Genomic DNA, 16,271 nt, shown 5'->3' with positions numbered 1-16,271 from the left:
TCAGGAGTAGGCTTGATATTGAAAACCACACTTTTGGAAATGTGATTTAGCCTGAAGCTGCTGCATTAGGCTCAAACATTTTGATTTTTGTCCTTTTTTTTAATCTCACAACCCCAAAATCCTGGATACAGAGGAAACAACAGCAGGTCAGATCGGTGGCTCCTTCAACCTGGCATTTCATCCCAGCTGAAGGCATTTATTCAAAGTACCTAATATTTGGGAAGGAGTGGAAAAACCCCTAATGCACCACACCGATCACCAGCTGTAAACATTGGACAAATTTTCTTCCTGTCACCTGCCACGATCACCTGAGAAGCAGGCAATGATTTTCATCTTTTTCTGAGCAAATGCCGTTTCGTGGTGCAGCCTTTTAGCCAGCACAGCTATAGGAATGGAGTCACCCCCCACACCTTTGCAGCAGTGAGTACCCTGCGTTTGTTCAGCTCACCGAGATCTCCCAGCGCTTGGAAACAAACCTCTTCCAGTTTCATAATCTCAGCTCCAACGCCTGCCTTCGAAGCCTTCAAAAAGAAATTACAGCCTCAAGGATGCGTCCTGTAGCCTCTGCTGACTATAGGGGCAGCCTGCAGTGAGCAGCTCACAGACACCTACAATATATACCCACGTGTATTTAGGTGAATCCTACCCCAGGGTGTCCCAGAGCAACAGACCCAGCTCTGCAGGAGGGAAGCGATCTAACGCATAGCTCCATGAGAAGCTGCCGAGTTTTAGTATTTCATTATTTTGGCCATGTTGGTGTTTCACCCAATACTATGTTGTCCCCCTTCTCTGCAAACCTAATGTCCTAAGGAAAGTATTTTGTTCATTCAGATAATATAAAAATCATCACATTTAACTACTAGCTAAATTTATTCAGTCATTTTGGGTGGGTTTTTTGTAATTACCAGTGCCAAAAAAAAAAGAAAAAAGAATATTAGCACCTATAATAGCCTTATGATTAAAGTGTAATTTATAAATTCAGTGGAGGATTTTTCTACCCCACTAGAGACTGTCCTTAGCCAAAACTCTTCAGAAAAATAATGACCTCCCATACAAAATATTCAGCAATGAGGATATTTAACATCTTGGAAATGTGTAACAGGTAGCAAAAAGAAAGACTATGTATAACTGTAACTGGAAATTGTATGAAGTCACTTACTGTTACATAAGTAAAATTTTGGCCTAAGGTTTGATGCAAGAAATGAGAAAAAGATATTGATTCCAAAATCTTCATGCAACCATTTTATTGTTATTCAAAGTAATTAAACTGAGTTACTAATTTACAAAAAACAAACAATAAATCACTCATTCTGTCTCTCAAATATCAAAAGTAAGGTCATGGGAATGATAAACAAAGTTTGCAACGTCTTCTAATAATGTAGCAAATGGACTTTATATTCAAGAAGCCTCCATAACTTCTCCCAATTACATAGATAGCTGTCTGAAAGCATACGGTTTGTGTAAAGACTGCATATACCATATGCACGTATCACTTCACTTGCCACTGAAACAGTTGTGTCATGGGTGGAATGTGGCAACTCTACCCACACACAGTAATGTGATACAACAGATGAAGATAGTGGAAAGCCGTGAAACTGCATGGAGAAATTTAAGTAGATTGAGTCCATCTCTACTTCAATGGGAATTAGATCAGGCCCCAAATGAGAATTTATGCATGACAGCTGGATTAACATATATATTTCCTGAAAGACAGTACCTTTATAAACTGAAGAGTTCCATAGTGTCACACTGGAGCATTAGTTCATTTTTTTATTAAGAGAGAAACCATCATTTTGTAATTCATGGTAATTTCCTCCAGGACATAGGTCTCCTTAGTTATCTCTTTTGAGTCCTGATCCTACTTAATTTGCAAGGTATGAGAGTGCAGCAGGGACAGCTTAGTGTACATTTGAGTTATAGTTGCCATATATTCTGGTTCATGAGCAGCAAACAGTGCAAGCATGAGAGACCCAATTAAGTTAAAACTTCAGCAGTCTTCCGTTTCAGTGAACTATCAGGCGTCAAATGATTACAGTATTATTGCATTTTCTTACGCAAGAAAAACTGCACACCCTCTTTTTTTAAAACCATCCCCAAGCGGCAGTACCCTGCCTGTCTGATCTGCGGTGTGAAATCCTGGCACTCCTGAAGGCTGGAGCTTCCTAGCAGTCGTACGAAACTAAATCAGACATGCAGTGCCACGGCAGGGGGAAGCTTTACAACGCAGGAGCACAGATGGGATCAGCTTGCAAGTAAATATGTTTCTGTTGCTAGAGAAAAGCATAGAAAGCAACAATGAATAAAGATGAAAAATAAGATGCTGACAGAAGAAGGGGGAAAACCCGCCAAAATGGGTACAAAGAGAAGAGGATATGGTAGAAAGGACCAAAAAGCTGGACGGGTAGTTGGAGCAGCTGGCTTTCCACTAATGAGAACCCTTCCATCTTACATCAATAATGCCATTATTTGGCATTTAACCTCTCAGTTGTGACTCCATAACTGGGCATTCAAGTATTTCATAGCAATTTTCACTATTCACTCACATACATAAAAGCTCTTGCCATGAAAGGCAAAGCCTTATGCTCCTTTTGCAGTGCTTTGAATGCAACCAGGAGCTCTGCCTGTGTAATGAATGCATGCAGGTCATACCTTTTACTTTTTCTTTCATACCATTAGCTTAGTTTTAACATGAAAAGATGGCTGTCTTCTTGGAGAAAAGGTAACCTAGAGTTGGAGAGGTGATTCTAGAGACAAAAATCTGTAAGAATCAGCCTGTACCTAAAAAATGACAACGAGGAAAACAACATCATGGCTGATAATTCCAGCTTCTTAACAGTGTTCAGATTTTAATATTTGATTAGGACAAGTAAGAATTATGGTATCCTTAGATCTGTTACTTCACTACTACAGTGTAGCACAAATGCATAGACTAGAAAATATTAATGACTAAATGCTCCATAGACCTGCAAGCTTGAGGTAGAGAACAAGATTCAATACACATTTTAAACTGTTACAATCCTGATGACAGACCAAATATCCATCTAATTATAACAGTCATCTAAACATGGCCTACATGTATCTCAGGTGGTGGCAGAGTTAAGCAGTAGTATCCATAACTGGCAAAAAGGACTTAGAAATTCTTCTCTCACTATGGAAGCCTTCATACTAAATGCAGATATTTCTAGAAAGAAAGCTCTTGATCATGTTCAACTTCTTTTTAAGTACTTAGACCTTTTTTGCGTAACAATGCATATTAAAATAATGCTAAGGCTGCAAAGCCCTTACTTACAAATTGTGCCATCCCAGGATTAAAATTCCTTAATTCACCTCTGTTGTGGATATGGATAAGACGAGTTTTCAATTATCTTTTTTACATACGAGCCTTCTGGAAACCACTGAACTCCATTCCATGCAGAAGAAAGCAGGAATATTAATTGCCTCAATGCTTTTTATATGGGGCTTTCACTGTAGTTTTAATGCTCAATAAACATCAAAGATTTATCTTTACTATCCAACTGTGACAGAAGATGCTCTTACATTCACTTGGTAGATGGAGGCCATAAAACTTAAGGCTGAAATCATTAAGCATGCAGTGATTTTAGATGTACAATTTGAGTGCTCCAAGTCCTCATTTTTCAGAGTACCTGTCATTCTAGGAATATCCTGTGTTCAGAGCAGTGATCCCACTGATCTCAATAGCCACGGAAGCTATCCTGCAGTTCAGATCCCTGTCTCCCTACCTGGATACATTGAAAGTGTAGACCGCATTTAAGCTCTGCCCTCCTATTTGGGATCCCTCTCCTCCTCCCAGTTACTCCCTTCTCTGCTCCTCGTTATCTCCCCTGCTTTGCCACAGCTCTGCTCTCCTCCTCTGCTTCATTTCTTGCCTCCAGGTACATTGGGTTTTTTCACGTCTCCTGGGCACAGAAAGCGGGGGAGCAGCGAGCACTGAGCCTTGTTCACCTCTTCTGTAAGCCCAGACGTGAGACCTTTCACAAGCCATGACAGCTCTGTACCTGCTCTCTCTCAGGATGGGGTGATGTCTCTTCAGCTCACCTATCACGTATAAAGCCATGCAGGACGAAGGATGTATCTTTTACTACAAAGAATTTAGAAGTCAAACAAGCCTCTACAACCGTATACAGCTGTTTCAAAAGAGTATAGCTTCACCAAATTTGGCAATTTAAACAAAGCAAAAAGTACCACAGCTCAGCCAGAAAGACAACTCTCTACCACAAGTTTCACATCCCTCTGTCAGTGCACAGAGGCAACAGAACCTCCAAACAGCTGTAAGGGTTGGTAAGATGGACCAAGCATCCCTCCTCGGTACACTCCCCAGCTCCTGCCCTGGATGCGTGCAGGAAGAGGGGAGGTGACAGGGGTGCTAAGAGTTTTTAAACTACTCACAGCAAATATTTCTGGCTCCAGTATAAGATCAGAAATGTTGCACGACATTCACCTTCGTTTTGTGGGACACGTGGTTGTGTGTCACAAGGGAGATTTGGCGCAGCTGAAACCTTATTCTACAGCACAAAAAGGTATTTTTGTTTTAGGGTTGATGAATGGAAACTTACACTCATAGAGTACGGTAAATTTAACATTGTGTTTTAAAAAGTGACTAATTTCTGCTCTAATCCAATTGTCTTTCACAGCAGTACTGTCCCAAACTCAGGACAACGGCACTCCACACAACACGGCAGCTCCTGAGACGTATGGAAACTGTCACGGCCAGGTAAAAGATTAATGGGAAGGCCTCTCTTTTGATTGATGAATCTGTGACCTTGAGCAACAAGAGCACTTGCACGAAGTATATCTGCCATGCGAGACGGACAAAATGAAAGAGGTTCATATTACACTCTCAGATCTCATTAAGCGCCCAGACCAGAAACACCGATACTGGCACTGGCCATCTGCTCCACTGTTTGCCTGGTTACAGGTCTGATAACACTTACAGGGAGCAAAAGTTAATCATATGTACAGATGAGCAACAGCACTTCTGCACAGGAAATTCAGTGGAGCGTAACAGTTTCTAAAAAAACCCTCACATACCTGTTTTTACTTCATTCTGTTGTCTCAAACCACACAGGCAAGCTGGCAGTTCAAAGGAAATCTGTTGACGTAAAAAGCCATAACTTTAGACTCTTCAAATGTGGCTGTTTTTTTATAAATAACCTGTAAAGTTATCATAAAGTTAATTAACTTGAAATCTGCCAAATTGCTGTGATCTCCTGTTAGTCTATATAATGAGCAATAATACATAATTATTTTTTAATTACTTTTAAATTATTTCCTCTAATGCTCTTTTTTGCTTCTCTCAGTTATTTGAGAATTACTAGTGTTTTCTGCCATTTGTTCTCCACTCGGAGCGATGAAGGCCCTTGCCCGTAGACCTTTCCAAGCCTACTGTAATATTACCCCAGCATCCATCCCCGAGGAATGAAGTTTCCCTGTAAGCGTTTTTTGAGAGACTTATGATCAGCTGAATTTTCTTTGCTGAGCAGCAATTCCTGGAAAATCCTGCAACGTATTCAAAGACTTTCCTACTGCTTTTGGAGAATTAGCTCTGGGCAAAATGATATAGTCTAGGGAGGCCGTATCTGACCTAGAAAGTATTAACTGAAGAATGTGCAGGACAGCTGGTTATCGGAAAGAAAAGACATGCAGTGCAGGAGAATGACATGTAGAGCTACTCGAGTTAGTTCTGAATGACTGTCGGCTCTCCAGAGCCAGCCAAGCCCGGGAAGCAGATACGGTGCTTCTGCCAGAGCCCGTGCCGCATCCCGTAACGGAGCTAGCTCAGATATCTCTAGCACAGGACTGCGCCATGCGGCGAGGAGATAGTTTATCATCCGAGAGCATTTCAGATACGTGATATGATAAGGCTGAATAGAAATCTGAAGTATAGAAGGATTATTTCCAACAAAGTGCCAAAGGGCTCAACCTTTCAAGAGAGGACGTTCTGTGATCAAATTTGGTACACGGCGTGCCGGGGTCATCTTTTTCAAAGTGCTGCTCTCCGTGGTTGGTGGTGTTCCTCAGAAGCACGACCAGGTACCACCCTCCTTTAAATCATGTTACAAGAGAATGCCTTGGTGCACAGTAGCGCGAGTGCCATTTATTTCGAGCTACATATCCAGTCCTACATAAACAGATGAGGCTTCAATTCCTATTTAGCTTTCCCAGTTCAGAAACAGAGTTGTGTATCTGGGATCTTTTTCTTTACTGTTCCTTTCGATGAGGTGGTGCATACCAAGCACACGTTTGCTGCTGCATCACCAATGCTTGAACACTTTAAGTCTCTGAAAATCAGAGGAAATCCTTCAGTTGGAAGTCATTATTGACAATTTTGGCCACCACGGATGGCCCTTCCCCACCATCACTTCACCTAGCATCTCTCATCTTACTCTAAGGTCTTGTTGCACAAGCGCAGTAATAACAACACTTAATTGGAACGTCCTTTATCTTTCCAAGTATCTTGGTACGCATCCATTAATTGGTTCAAGGGAGAAAATGAGCCGTAACCCGAGTTTCACAAAGGTGCTGATGGCAATTCTGGTGGCCATTTCGCGGTAAACGCTGTTTGTGCAAATGTCATAGAAAAGGATCTGCCTCGCTGTTTTGCTATTAAAGACACAAACGTATAAAAGATACCCTCTTTCCTAAAAAGCGTTCAGCACACCACCCACATTTTGCCTGAGCACATCCACTGCAAGTTTAAGCTCCCGATTCGGACTGTCACAGGAGAATTTAAAGTTCTTTTTGAAGCAAGCCACTATTTTAATTAGGCTCCCTGGACTCCTGCTAGACGCAGTTTCCCTCCGATACACCATTTACACCGGTTCCGTGCTTTACAATACAGCTGACACGTTACTTTCACCCACTTTTCCACACACACACCCCCCGAATCCCACAGAATTACCCCAAAACACCCCTCCAGAACGCCTTCCCCCCACCTTTTACCACCCCCACGCCCCCCCTTCCTCAGCTCCCCTCACACAACCCGCGGGTGCCGCCGACCTCTCCCCCCTCCCCCCACACACACTCCAGCCCCGCGTTCCCCTCCGCGACCGCGGAGCCTGCGCGGAGTTCGGTCGGCCTAGGGCAGGCGGGGCGGAGGAGGGAGAAGGAGGAGGAGGAGGAGGAGGAGGAGGAGGAGGAGGAGGAGGAGGGCCGGCCCGCCCGCAGCCGCCGCCGCCGCCAGCGCCGCCATGATGCTTGTTTGCTTTCAATGACTGTGAGGAGGAGGCGGGGGGGAGCCGCTCTCCCGTCCGGCCCGCGGCAGGAAACAAAGAGCCAGGCAGGCGGCGGAGCGAGGGCGGCGGGGGGACGGGGATGCTGCAGCCACAGGTAGGGGCGGCCCCCGCCGAGGGGGGCGTCGGCGGTGCCTCGCCTGGAGGGGGGGCTCTCGCTCGGGGGGGGTGGTGGGGGGGCAGTACTTGTTGGGGGGGGGGGGGGGGGACTGCTGTGAGGGAAGGGAGCGGCGTTATTATGGCGGGGAGGGGTGGGGGGAGCCTTCCTCAGAGTTTGGCGGCGGGGGGGGTGGTTCTCCCCGCGTTGTGTGGTTTGGGGGTGTCATGGAGGGGGGGCGAGGCCCCGCTCTGGGCGTGAGGAGGAGGAGGAAGGGGGGGGGGGGGCGGCGCTGGAGGAAGCGCTGGGCCCCGGGCGGTTGTCGCTGTGGGGACGGCCGGGGCAGGGTTCTCGGCCCGGGGAAGGGTCTTCGCCCCGGGGAAGCGGTTGAGAAAACGTCTGGTGACCGGAGCGGGGAGCGGCGGGGGAACTTGCCCGGCCACAGGCCGGTAAACACCGACCCGGCGTGAGGGAGGGAGCCGGGCCGGGCGGCGCCTCGCAGGGAGCCCGGGTTTATTTGCATCGGGAAGGCAATTAAGAGAAATTAGTATAATGGCATCTGGAAGCCTGAAGTTTTTTTGGTTGTGTTTTTTTGTTGGTTTTTTTTCCTGTTGTTGTTGCTGGGGTTTTGTTGTTTTGGTTTTTATTACCTACCCCCCCCCTCACTGTGCAATTGAGTTTAAAATAATTAAACAAAGGCAGAGGGAAATGACATCAATCTGGTAATTGCCCGTCCACCCTCGGCGCACGGCTTCCCCGCGTCTCTCCCCCTCCCCGGAGGCCGATTTGCCTCCCCGAGAGCACACCGGAGGACCGGCAGCCGCTGCCTGTCAGCGGAGCTCCTCTCCTGCTCCGGAAGGAGCCGCCGGCAGGGCCTCCCGCCCCGCCGACAACCGCCCGCCTCCGCCGGCAGCGGCGGGAGCCGAGGCCTTGGCTGGCGCCGGGGCCCGGAGCGGCCCTCGCTCGTTCCGGCGGAGGGAAACGGCGAGGCAGGGAGCGGGGCGTGATTGCCAGCCCCGGGGACCAATGGGGGAGCGCGGGAGGCGGGCCGCGCGCCGGCACGTGAGGCCGCGGGACAGACGCATGCAGGGATAAACAGAGGGGAATTGGGGCGAAGAGGGGGGGGGGGTGTCGGAGAAACCGGCGTGTTCGGACGTTTGAACGGCTGTGGCTGCTTAATTGGGCTAATTGGGGGTGGTTACTGCGTTTGTTGGGCTCTGGGACAGGTGTGCAGGGACTGAACACCTGACCTGGTGCAGAACTCCTGCATCCTGGGCAGCCTCCAGGCCTGGAGGAGCGGGGTACTTGCTCCTGGGCTCCATGATCTGCCCTCTTGCTTTTCTCATTTAGAATTTTATGGAGAATTTTAAGCCCGGGATCAGACAAGGCTTTAGGAGAGTACGTGTCTATGCACCTGTCTCTGTCTTGAGGTACATACGTGTCGTGAGCATGTACCTTATCAGCAGTTTTTCCACAAACATTTAAAAACTCATATGAAGCCTGCTTCGCTTTGTGTGATACAAGAAATACATTCAGAACAAATACAGGAAAACGGAGGTTTTGGTGTGTTTTGTTTTAAACACAGATATCTCTATTTCCACAATAGCACAGAAAATTGTGTTACTGAAAATAACTTCACAGGCGGGTGTTTGCTTTGTAACTGGAGCTGCAGATCTTCTGGTTTTTCGTTTCATTTCTGGGGCTTAATCTAGATTTCGCCATAATGGGTAACTAATTCAAAATTCAAGGGATTAAGAAATACCTGTGGTATTTGTCTGGCTTAAATACAAAGATATGCAAGTGTTGACTGGTAATTGTATTGTATCTCGCATTTTTTTTTTCATTCTAGAGCAGGTCTCGTAATTGGGAATTTATCAACATTTCCACTGGGGTAATTTTACAGGATTATCCACCCTCTGTTCTTCCTGCTGGTTCATCTGGACTCTGTGGAGTTTGCTGCTAGCAATGAAGCCTTCTGTGGGGGTTTATTCATGCTATTACTGAAATGGAGCCCTTCGCGTTTGGATTAACTCTTTGTTCACTTTTCACCTGAATCGCTTGGAGCAGTCCATTTATAAAAAGGATACTACCATGCATCTCTTTTCTGTTTGCATTTTGAAGTTGAACTCTGAATACAGTCTTGATGTGTTCAGGCTGTTTGCTTGAATTTTAGAGGAAGAACTGAAATATAAAGATAGATGAGACTGTAATACTGCATGGGCAGGTAAATACTTTTGACGTTTTATATATGAAGACTTGAAAACGTGTTACGAAGGGTCACAAATTGAATGAGCGTGGTACATTTCAAGGGAAAAATCATTAAGATCAGGCTGTACCTGATACTAGGAAGGCATTCTTCTAAGCAAGTGCAGTGTTCATGATGGAAACCGCTGTCTTTAAAATGGGGTCGAATGCTCCCAAGATTGGGCAAACTGAAAAGTCTTTCCCAACAGATGAACAAAAGCATCTGTTTTTAAAAGCATGGCAGTGTAAATAAAAATGGTCCTGTTAATCTATCACCAAAAAGCTAAGTATTTTTGTTTGTAGTGCAGTGTGTCATCTTATTTGGATTACCACTGTGCCTTGGAGGCCGGGTGGTGAACCAGAATTCCTCCTTCCAGTTGTGCAGCACCTGCTACAACAGGCAGTCCCTGCTGCAGAGGCCCTGGTTCTGTTTGTTAACAGACTGTTGGGTTTTAAATTATTTTCTGGTTTTGTCATGTAATTTTGTCTTCACACGTGTATATGTGCAGTCTGTACCATTACTTCCCTGGCCCAAATGGCACTGTATTAAGAGAAGATTATACACAGATGGTATCTTTATGAATGAAGATGCCTTTTAGTCTTCAGAATTGAAAGAATATACAAGAATTGTCACTTATTTCCATAGGGTTTTTTTGCTAGGAAAAATATATAGTATTCAAAGGTTACAATTGTATATGATGAGCTTGAAAAAACTACCACTGACCTTAAACCCCCGCAAGAATAATCTCAACAGACCCTACCTCTAGATTTTAGTCCTAGTCGCACGAGACAGAGGTTGACCCTTGCCCTGTTGCCTACAATGTATCTGGGTTTTTTTAATCTGTATATTGAGATTTTACACTACTTTTGGTGGCAAAATACTTTACTGACATTACAGAATCCAGTCTAAATTAAGTCTTCTTCATGGTGTAATTTTGCAAGCTTTACACATAAATTGCTCAAACTGAGTCACTGCAGGGTTTCATCTGTTTTGTATTCCTTTTTCAGTGTTGGTGCTTCACACTTGGAAGTGTGATTATTGTACAATATCCTGCAAGATTATTAGCATTGTATTAAGTGACATAAATTATCTTCCTACATTGAAATCGGGTTGTAGAATTCCACTTAACAGGAAAGCTTGGCATAAGCTTGGGGACCTGCGCTCATAATTTCTACATTGAGCGATTACTGCAGTTGAAGTCTTGAAGAGTTTACAAATGCTTAGGCAGGTCCCATAGAAAAAGCTGTTTAAATGCTTAATGTGTACTTTTGAGCTACTAATTACACTTCCAAGATGGTGCTTATTTAAAAAAACTGGCAACAACTCAGTTTTTTCTTTTGTAAGACTGCAACATGAATCCTTTTGTTAATGCCTCAGAGGGCTTTTTTTAAGTGAAGGAATCAAGGAGCAGAAAATACATACATAGTTGTTTACTTTAGAACTAAAATACTTGCTCTTAGTATTCTGATGTATGCTGTAATGGAGCTCTGCAGGAAGAGGTTGATTTTTTTATTATTATTAATTTTTTTTTTAGACTGGGAAATCCGTTAGGTATGTCATGCAGGCTGCCATCTAGGTGTGATCTCAGCCTGGATATTTTGATGGCTCTCCTGTGTGTCTTAGTTCACGTTCCTGATATGCAACCTTTATTCTGCAAGTGAAGCAGCTTCCTCCCTTAAGACTGTCCTAAAGTTTCTATACCATTTTACAATACCAGCATCTCCAAGGCCTTCTTCAGCTCTTTGAGCTTCCCCTGTTCCTTAGCAAGGCAGCAGTTTCAGCCTGAAGACTGGGCATTTCTAGAACATGCTGAAGCAACGTGAGCGATAGCTCATGTCATTAGGGTACAGCATCTTGCCATAGGTATGAGACCATGAATATACCATAATTTAGTATACCGCATATTACAAATAATCTCTGCAGCTTTACTGCCCGAGCTATTTTGGAGTATATTGATGAGTGAGGTGTGGATCCTGCAAGTTGATCTGACTTAAATGGTGCTCCTCAGAAGTATTTCTCTGCATAGATCAGTTTGCAGAGTCAGGGATCAGGGAGAAAAAAAAACAACTTTAAGCGCTAGCTTCGCTTCAGAGACAGATCATTTCAAACCACATTGAACTGACACCTACAAAGACAGGAAGACTTAAAACTAAACCAAAACACAGCTAGGAGCGTGCACCATCTGATATGTATCACCTGTCAGAACAAGTAGACAACATTGTAATGGCTAAATAATAAAAAGTATTAAGATGTTTTGTGCCAAACTCTGAGCATTAACACTTCTTAATTCTCTTTCAAAGACGTTTTAACAGTTGTCCACCCAACAGAAGAGCTTTGCCTGGCAAAGCAAAGGTCCTGTGGATTGAGATAGAGGAGTTTAAGTGCTGCCTTAATCACAATTCATCTGTTAAGTAGAGTACTTTCAGAACAAGAGTTTTTAGGAACAAGTTATCTGTGTGAAGAATAATTAAAACTAGGAAGGAATCCTTGCTTTGCTGAGGAACATCATGACAGATCCACCTCTGGAGATTTGAGGACTGCTTGTACAGTAATTGTCAGTCATGGCATAGATGCTTTCTGCGCGGGGAGCAGTGGGATCACCCTGTGGTTTCTTCTGGTGTAGTGTGTCAGGACTTTTCTCCAGTGGCAGAACTTGGAAAGCTGCTCCTTTGGTTGCTCATTAACTGCACATAATCTACGTCAGTACAACTGTCGCTGGAGTAATGCTGAAAACCAACCAGTGATGTGGCTCAAGTGGTAATTTTTTTGTTTTTTTTTTTTTTTGTTTGCTTTTAAAGCCACCAACAATAAACCCCACTTAGCTGGGTATCATTGTTGGTTTTCAGCATTGTCTCATAAACAGCTGCATCAACACAACAGAGGGAGGTGATGAAGTAGAACATGCGGACAGGAAAGAAATCTCGAGGTGGCTTTGCTGTGCAAGAGCATCGTTGTGGAACAACATTCTCGGGCTTGTTGGTTTAATTTGAAGTAAAAACAATCTATGAATAGTCTGGTTGCTTCTATCAGGATGTGGCTAGATGGGTAGAGCACGAACTGTGTGAACGAGTTCTATAATATCCTGAACTTCAGTTAGTTTAGCAACTCTAATATTAACAAGCATTTAAATATCTAGAAATTGGTTTTTTAGGAAGGCAGAGATTTTTGGATTTAGATGCTGGCATCTTTTGTCAAGCACTTCTTCAGATCTATAGCAGGAATGCTGAAAATGAGTTCGTGTCCAAACTTCATTTAAAATAGCTAGGTTATCTCTTACTCCTAAGTTCTGTTGCAAGGCTAAGAAAGAGAATAACGTTTTGTGCAGTGACTTCATGTTTTCACCCACAAAACAACAGAAATGTGGTAAGTGTTCTGCAGACGCATAAAGGAAAATGTGGTAAGGAATGTTGTGGTATACATGCCAATATTTAGAATAGCTTACTGAGTTGGATCAAGATAAGAAAATGTGCAGTAGTTACGCTAAACAAGAATTAATGTTCCATGTATCACAAAGAATCATAACTAAATTGGACACAACCGATGGAGTGAGAGTTGGTAATGTATTAACGTTTTGGAGTGTAAGACCATTGTCATTAGCTTTCTTAAGATGTTTGTAGGTGAAGCTTTTAAGCCTCGGTCTTACTGCCTATCTGCATTTTTAAAACTTGAAGCTAAATGTTTTACAACAGAACTCTTCCTGTTAAAGTTGATCTTTTAGGTTCTATCTTACTCATACAGTATATAACTATGTAATGCAAGTAAATTCTTGAAGTAATTAGTGAACCTGACTGATCTTTTAATGTATTGGCATTTCAGAATACACTAAAATAGAAAATGCAAAAATCTGAATGTGTATAGTACTCGGTAACTAGCCAAAGTGTTTCTAGGGATACCAGTTAAAGGTCAGCCTTTGCTTTGCAATTTGGTTTTGTGTTAATGTTTGTTTTGTATACAGCAGCCTTTCACTATAGGCATAATTACATACAATTGCTGATAATTAAGAACTATTCTAATCATCTGCACTATGTCTATGCTACACTGAGAACATTTGGACATAGTATTTCTGCTCATTAGATGTTGTGCAGGGTAAGGGGTGGGAATTTGAATTCTTTATCATGAGTCAGATAAAATAGATCTATCTTGCAGGTCTGTCTAGAAGATGGAGCAGTCAAGGACCTCTGTGCTGAATTCTGCCTTTTATTTTCTGACCATTTTAGAGTTATCTTTCAAACCCAAACTGGTCTTCATAGCAACTGAACATGGAAGTGAAAATTGCTTCTTTGCACTAGTGAAACTATGGTAAATAAGTTTTTTCACACCTTCCAAGGTTTAGGGGGTTACATGTACACCACTAAAATACCGGGCTGCAGGTTGCTCATCTGATAGGAAATTGTGATTGCAAGTGGAGTGGAGGGGTGGCAGGTTGGGCAGAAGGAGAAGTAGAGATTTGGAAAATGGCAACCTCCCTACCCCTGCCACACACCTTATAACCAGCCAGTTTGCATTTCTATAAACAAATAGTGAAGAAGGACAAAGAAACCTTGATTAAGTTTGAAATACCTGCAGGTCAAAACTTAATGATACAATTGTCTTAAAAATACAAATTGACTGATTTTTGGACTTAACAAAATTGAAAGCCTGATCTAGTCAGTGCTATATAGCTCTATAGTCTAATCAAGTCTTCCTGATTTGAAACCAGCAAATATATCCTTTGACATTTATGGCCTGGTTGATCCAAACCTGGATGCTTTGCTTTTCTTAAGTTTCAGGAGGGTTATGTCTCATTTTAGTCAGCTTCAGCTAGATTAAGGGTTTTGCAGAACTTTTACAGCTTTATAGATTTTTTGAAAGACTATTAAAGCATTTGTCAACTTCTGAGTTTTCTGTAGTAGAACTTATATATGCAAAATCAAATAACTCATCTGATTAGTTATATTTCAGATATACTCACATGAACTAACGTGTATTGACTTAATCAGTATCTTGCATTTATTATTACATAGTTGCAATGCATGTTCACATCCTACTGCATTATCTAAGTCTGAAAAAGAGGAAGGGTAACTTGTGGTTTTGTATTGGCAGTCATGTAAAATTCTAGTTTTAGAAGTCCTCAAAATATGATGAAGAAGCATTACTTCCCTGATGAAGCCATTAAATCTTAATATGCTAACAGCCACTAAAATATGATCGTACCAAGTGAAAAAGCACTTGGAATGAATCAACTGCCTATGTGTTGACTCAACAGCATTTTTATTTTTTTTAATTTAGGTTATTCCAACATTAAGCCATAAATTGGGTTAAAGGGATCTTGACACTTTCCCACACATTATAGTTGAGTCTCTTGGGGGCGAGGAGTGTTTCAGGAGTCATTCTTGTGCTGCTCCAGTTCTGCCTGTGCACACAGCTGTTACATACTATCCCTCCCCACAGGAGGTAAAAGGAAGTTTTTAATTCACAGCATGTATTCTGAAAAATTCAGGTGTTACCCTTTAGCTGATTTCCCAATTGGATTTTTCCTAGTCTTATTTTTACAATACTATATACTTACTGTAAAAAAAAAAAAAAACCAAAACAAAAAAAACCCAAAACCCAAAAAGCCTTGAACAGCCTTTTCTAAATAAAATGCCAAGAGTGTTTGCAGTTGTCAACAAATAATAGGTGTTTACACAACGGACTTGATATTTACCTAGAAGTAGCATACTAGTAGGGGAAAAAAAAATAAATCTGTGTTTTCTTGCAACACTGATGTTTTAGTTGTGCATATTTCAATAGAGCAACCTTGTTCACTCCTACAAAGTTAAATGTAACATTGTGTTTCAATAGATAGGCAAGTTGTAAAATTTCTGTTTATTCAGCATCAAAATAATTGTAATTTTAGTTCTAATGTGCTTTAGTATGGATTCTTCTAATCGGAGGAAGCTTTACTTAATTTTTTTTTCTTCTTTTAGGTGGTGGCTTACACCTGCATTTCTGAACTTTGGTTTATCTACTTGCACAGTTGTGCATTGTAGCAAAATAGAACCAGAAGCTATATTTCATAGCAGAATGCGAGTGTTCTTCCCTTATATGGTGTATACCTGCTAGTAGTTGGGAAATTCAGAACTCCAGGTGTATGTTAAGATTTATTTTATTAAAAAACAAAGTTTCAATTTAGTGTATTCTGAGCAAGACACTGATAGAAATAGGATTGACATGAAATTTAAAAGGCTTTGTAGGAACAGTATCAGGCGTACATGAAAAAACATTTAATTCTCTAGTTTAAGTTTTATGTGTCTGGGGGGGCAGGGTGGTCCCAACTAATTTTAAATAAGGGTTTAGCGGAAGTACATTAAATTCACATGACACTTGAGGTTTAGCTGGGATGTGCTGGGTACTTGCTTGCTTCCTTTCCTCATTGGGATATCTTGCCTTTGAATATTTTTTGCATCATTTTTCACTGTTAAGATCACTATCTAGCTTGTTGCCCATGCTTGGTATAGATGGAGGCTAAATACAGCCATTGACTCAACTCATCAATACAAGTGCGTACATTCTGTAGGGACCAACCTTTATCATAAGGCTGTTCAAGCTTCTTTTGCTTTTCTGTGGGGAGATGACAGATGTCGCACCTTGTCATCCCAGCCAGGGACAGTGTCTGTTTTTGCAGGGTTGTTGCTTCATTTGCGTGGACTTTATGCTG

At 42.5% G+C, this 16,271-nt stretch overlaps 1 protein-coding gene and 1 long non-coding RNA gene across 6 annotated transcripts in view; one reads left to right on the top strand and one right to left on the bottom strand.

Moving 5' to 3' along the window:
- Positions 1–918: 918 nt before the first annotated feature.
- Positions 919–5,481, bottom strand: LOC126051098 (uncharacterized). The gene is made up of 3 exons (XR_007509715.1): positions 5,277–5,481; positions 5,050–5,110; positions 919–4,813 (listed from the first exon to the last, which is right to left on the bottom strand). It is a non-coding gene; the product is annotated as an uncharacterized LOC126051098 (long non-coding RNA).
- A 1,682-nt stretch (positions 5,482–7,163) lies between these two features.
- The window catches only part of CNOT6 (CCR4-NOT transcription complex subunit 6), a 33,861-nt gene continuing 24,753 nt past the window's right edge, over positions 7,164–16,271 (top strand). Inside the window, exons 1-4 of one of the 5 annotated variants that reach the window (XM_049829321.1) lie at positions 7,164–7,347; positions 9,197–9,571; positions 13,810–13,891; positions 15,541–15,639. The gene's annotated coding sequence lies outside the window, so the exon portion shown is untranslated. The remainder of the gene's footprint in view (positions 7,348–9,196; positions 9,572–13,809; positions 13,892–15,540; positions 15,640–16,271) is intronic. The other 4 variants (XM_049829324.1, XM_049829323.1, XM_049829322.1 and 1 more) reach the window with 4 other exon arrangements.

This window comes from Accipiter gentilis, chromosome 26, assembly GCF_929443795.1.
Source record: "Accipiter gentilis chromosome 26, bAccGen1.1, whole genome shotgun sequence".
NCBI classification, from domain to species: domain Eukaryota; kingdom Metazoa; phylum Chordata; class Aves; order Accipitriformes; family Accipitridae; genus Astur; species Astur gentilis.
This window is presented reverse-complemented; position numbering and strand designations above follow the sequence as displayed.